This window comes from Panthera leo, chromosome B1 (genome assembly GCF_018350215.1).
Source record: "Panthera leo isolate Ple1 chromosome B1, P.leo_Ple1_pat1.1, whole genome shotgun sequence".
NCBI classification, from domain to species: domain Eukaryota; kingdom Metazoa; phylum Chordata; class Mammalia; order Carnivora; family Felidae; genus Panthera; species Panthera leo.
Genome location: NC_056682.1, coordinates 129,023,814 through 129,029,813, shown reverse-complemented (window position 1 = coordinate 129,029,813; position 6,000 = coordinate 129,023,814).

Genomic DNA, 6,000 nt, shown 5'->3' with positions numbered 1-6,000 from the left:
CTCTCAACAATAGCCAAATTATGGAAAGAGCCTAAATGTCCATCAACTGATGAATGGATAAAGAAATTGTGGTTTATATACACAATGGAATACTACGTGGCAATGCGAAAGAATGAAATATGGCCTTTTGTAGCAACGTGGATGGAACTGGAGAGTGTGATGCTAAGTGAAATAAGCCATACAGAGAAAGACAGATACCATATGGTTTCACTCTTATGTGGATCCTGAGAAACTTAACAGAAACCCATGGGGGAGGGGAAGGAAAAAAAAAAAAAAAAGAGGTTAGAGTGGGAGAGAGCCAAAGCATAAGAGACTGTTAAAAACTGAGAACAAACTGAGGGTTGATGGGGAGTGGGAGGGAGGGGAAGGTGGGTGATGGGTATTGAGGAGGGCACCTTTTGGGATGAGCACTGGGTGTTGTATGGAAACCAATTTGACAGTAAATTTCATATATTAAAAAATAAAAAATAAAAAAAAAATAAAAAAAAAATAAAGTCAGAAACAAGAGAATATCTGACACTACAACGAATAAGAGAATATTATGAAAAATTATAAGCCAACAAGTTGGATAGCCTAGAAGAAATGGATAAATTCCTAGAAACATACAGTCTTCCAAAACTGAACCAGGAAAAAATAGAAAATCTGACAAGATCAATTATAAGTAACAAAATTGAAATGATTATAAAAAACTACTAAAAAATTAAAGTCCAGGATGAGAAGGATTCACAAGTGAATTCTACAAAACATTTAAGGAAGAGGTAATACGTACTATCTTCAAATTATTGCAATAAAAGTAGAAGGTGAAGGAAAATTTCCAAATACTTTCTAAGAGGCCAACATTATCCTGACACCAAACCAGACAAAGGCACCACAAAACAAGAAAACACAGGACAATATCCCTGATGAAAACAGATATAAAAATCCTCAACAAAATGTTGGCAAACCACATACAAACAACATTTAAAAGATCATTCACCCAAAACAAAAGAGATCATTCACCAGGATTATGTAGGATTTATTCTAAAAATGAGAGTGTGGTATAATATTTACAAATAAACTGACATCATAAAACACATTAATGAAACAACGGATAAATTTATATGATCATCTCCTTAGAAGCAGAGAAAGTATTTGACAGATTCAAAGTTCATTCATGATAAAAACTCTGAACAAAGTAGGTTTAGAGGGAACATACCTCAATATAATAAAGTCTGTGTATGAAAACCCACACCTAACATCATCCTTAATGGGGAAAAACTGAGAGCTTTTCCCAGATTGGGAACAAAACAAGGAAGTCCATTCACACCACTTTTATTCTCCATAGTACTGGAATTTCTAGGCATGGCAAGAAGACAAGAAAAAGAAATAAGAGGCATCCATATTGGTAAAGAAGAAGTTACACTGTAACTATTTGCAGATAAAATGATACTATACATAGAAAATTGTAAATCCACCAAAAAACTATTATAAGCAATAAATGAATTAAGTTGTAGGAAAAAAAAATTAATACCCAGAAATTGGTAACATTCCTACACACTAATAAGAAAGTAGCAGAAAGAAGAATTTTACAAAAGCATTCAAATTTGCACCAACAAGAATAAAATGCCTAATAATAAACTTAACCAAGGAGATAAAAGCCATACTCTGCAAAGTATAGAACACTGGTAAAAGATACTGATGATGACACAAACAAAAAAATATTCCATCCTCATGGGTTAAAAGAATTAATATTACTCAAAGCAATCTCTATCAAAATATCAGCAACATTGTTTTCACAAAACTAGAACAAATGATATTAAAAATTGTATGAAACCATGGAGAATTCCAAATAGCCAAAGATATCCTGACAAAGAGGAACAAAGCTAGAGATATCGCAATCCCAGATTTCAAGATATACTATAAAACTCATAATCAAAACAATATGGTACTGGCAGAAAAGTATACACATAGATCAATGGAAGAGAATGAAGAGGAATTAAATAAACCCACATTTATATGGCCAATTAATGTGACAAAGGAGGCAAGAATATACAGTGGGGGAAATGATAGTCTCTTCAATAAATGGTCCTTGGAAAACTGGACAGCCACACGTAAAGGAATGAAACTGGACCACTATCTAACACCATACATGAAAATAAACTCAAGATGGATTCAAGACAGAAATGTGACATGTGAGACCATAAAAATCCTAGAAGAGAACATAGTCCATAATTTTGCTGACATCAGCCATAGCCACATTTTTTTAAATTTTTTTAATGTTTAATTTAGTTTTTGAAGGAGAGAGAGAGAGAGCATGAGCAGGGGAGGAGCAGAGAGAGAAGGAGACACAGAATTCGAGGCAAGATCCATGTTCCATGCTGTCAGCACAGAGACCAATGCGGGGCTCAAACCCATGAACCATGAGATCATGACCTGACCTGAAGTCGGTTGAGCTGAGCCACCCAGGTGCCCCTAGCCACGTTTTTCTAGATAGGTCTCCTGAGGCAAAGGAAATAAAAGCAAAAATAAAATGTTGGGACTCATTAAAATAAAAAGCTCTACATAGCAAAAACAAAGCAAACAACACCCCCATCCCCCCAAAAAACCCTCAACAAAACAAAAAGACAACCTACTGTTGGGAGAAGACATTTGCACATCATATATCCAATAAGAGGTTACTATCTAAAATATATAAAGAAGTTATAGAACTCAACACCAAAAAAAAAATTTTTTTTAAAAACCTTGATTAAGAAGTGGACAGAAGATCTGAATGGACATTTTCCCAAAGAAAACATTCACAAGGCCAACAGGTACATAAAAAGAGGCAACATCACTAATCAAGAAAACGCAAGTCAAATCAACAATGGGGACCTTGCACCTATTACAATGGCTAGAATCAAAGAAGATAATAAATAAAAAGTATTGATAAGGATGTGGAGAAAAGGGAACCTTCATTCACTGTTTGTGGGAATATAAATTGGTACCACCACTGTGGAAAACAGTATGGAGTTTCCTCAAAAAAATTAAAAATAAAAAACACCATATGATCCAGTAATCCCACTACTAGGGATTTACCCAAAGGAAAAAAAAAAGCACTAATTTGAAAAGATATATACATCCCTATGTTTACAGCAACATTATTTACAGTAGCCAAAATAGAGAAGCAACACAAGTGCCCACCAGTGGATGAATGGATAAAAAATGTGGTGTGTGGGGGTGTTCCATATATATGGAGTGTGTGTGTGTGTGTGTGTGTGTGTGTGTGTGTGTGTATATATATACATATATATATATACACATCCCATACATATATATATTCCATACATATATATATTCCATATATATACCATATATATTCCACATATATATAATTTATATATATAGTTTGTAAATATAAATTTATTATATATATAATTATAATATAATATATAATATATTATAATGTTATAATTATGTATATAAATTACATATACATATATGTATATAATATATATTATATTATAATTATATATTATATTATAATTATATATTATATTATAATTATATATTATTATTGTTAATAATATATTATATATTATATATATTATATTATTTATATATTATATATTATATATTATATATAATTATATATGTATATATGTATTTATATAATTATATATATATTATAATTATATAATTATATATATATTATAATCATATATATATAATTATGTTATAATTATATATATAATTTATATACATAATTTATATATATTTATATATATGGAATATATATATTATAATATATTCCATATATATGGAATGTATATATATATATTATAATATATAATATATATATACATTCCATATATATAATTTATATATATGGAATATATATATAATATATACATTCCATATATATATATTCCATATATATATAATATATATATGTATATACATACATACATAAGCCATAAGAAAAGATGAAATCTTGTCATTTTGTGACAATATAGATGAACCCAGAGGATCTTATTCTAAGTGAAATAAATCAGCCTGGAAAGAAAAATACCATATGATTCCTCTCATGAGTAGAATCTGAAAGAAAAAACAAGTGAATGAACATAAAGCAGAATCATACCTATAAATATAGAGAACTGATCGTTGCCAGAGGAAAAGGGGTGGGAAGTTGAGAAAAATGGGTCAAGGGGAGTGGGAGATACAGGCTTCCAGTTATGGAATGAATAAGTCATGAGAATAAAAGGCACGAATAAAAGGCACAGCATAAGGAATACAGTCAGTGATATTTTAATAGCTATGTAATGGGATGGATGGTAGCTACACTTGTGCTGCACATAGTGCAATGTATAAATTTGTCAAACCTGAAACTAATGTAACATTTTGTGCCAACCATACAAAAAAACCTAACAAACAAACAAACAAACAAACAAAAAACAAAAAAACACAGTGATAGACCCTAATGTCCATCAACTGACAAATGGGTAAACAAATGTGGTATATGTATACAACATTGTTCACCCACTAAAGGGAATGATGTACTGACACATGTTGTATCATAGACAGTCATTGAAAACATTATACTCAGTGAAAGATTCTAGATACAAAAGAATATATATTATAAGATTCCTTTTACATGAATTGTCCAGAATATATAAATCCGTAGTAGCAGAAAATAGATTAGTGGGTACCACAGTCTGGGGAATTGGGGATGGGGAATGACTGCTAATGGATAGAGGGTTATGAAAATGTTTTTGGAATTAGATGGTGGCTGTGATTGTACTATTTTGTAAATATACTAAATAAACATTTAATCATACACCTTGGAAGGATGAATTTTTTGATACATAAATTATGTATCAGTCAAGATTATATGAGAAATAATGAAGGCAAAATAAAGATAATTTCAGAAAAACAAAAGAAAAAACAGGGAAAAATAACTTATTTCCCTAGCCTGGGAGACAGTTCTAGAAAAATATTGCGGGGCACCTGGGTGGCTCAGTCAGTTAAGCATCCGACTTCAGCTCAGGTCATGATCTCACAGCTTGTGAGTGTGAGCCCCACATCGGCCTCTGTGCTGACAGCTCAGAGCCTAGAGCTTGCTTTGGATTCTGTGTCTCCCTCTCTCTCTGCCTTTTTCCCACTCATGCTGTCTTGTCTCTCAGAAATGAATAAATGTTAAAGCAAAATTTAAAAAAATCCCTTTAGAAAAACACTGCAAGGGCTGATGTCAAAGAGATTACTGCCTATTTTGTCTTCTAGGAATTTTATAGGTTCAGATCTTATACCTAAGTCTTTAATTTTAAGTTTATTTTCATGTATGGCATAAGAAAGTTGTGTACTTTCATTCTTTTTCATGTAGCTGTCCACTTTTCCCAGCATTAATTGTTGAGAAGACCATTTTTCTCCATTGTATATTCTTGCTTCCTTTGTCATAGAGTTTTTCAAATATTTAAAAATTTATTTTGAGCTAGAGAGTGCATGAGTAGGGGAGGGGTAGACAGAGGCGGAGGTTAAGAATCCCAAGCAGGCACTGCACTGTCAGTGGGGCTTGGACTCATGAACCTGGAGATCATGACCTAAGCCAAAGTCAGATGTTTAAGTGACTGAGCTACCCAGGTGCCCCCTTCATTGTAGATTAACTGACCACATAAACTTGGATTTCATTCTGGGCCCTCTATTCTGTTCTGTCGATCCATATGTCTACTTTTGTGTCAGTACCATACTGTTTTGATTACTACAGTTTTGTAGTATATCTTGAAATCTAGGATTGTGATATCTCCAGCTTTATTCTTCTTTCTTAAGATCAATTTGGCTATTTGGAGTTAACTATTGGCACTATACCAAAATAAAAACGTTTTGCAAAGAAAAGGAAACCATCAATATAAAGAAAAGGAAACCTACTGATCAGAAGATATTTGCAAATGATATATCTGACAAGGGGTTAATATCCAAAATATATACAGAACCTCTGCACTCAACACAAAACACACACACACACACACACACACACACACACACACACAC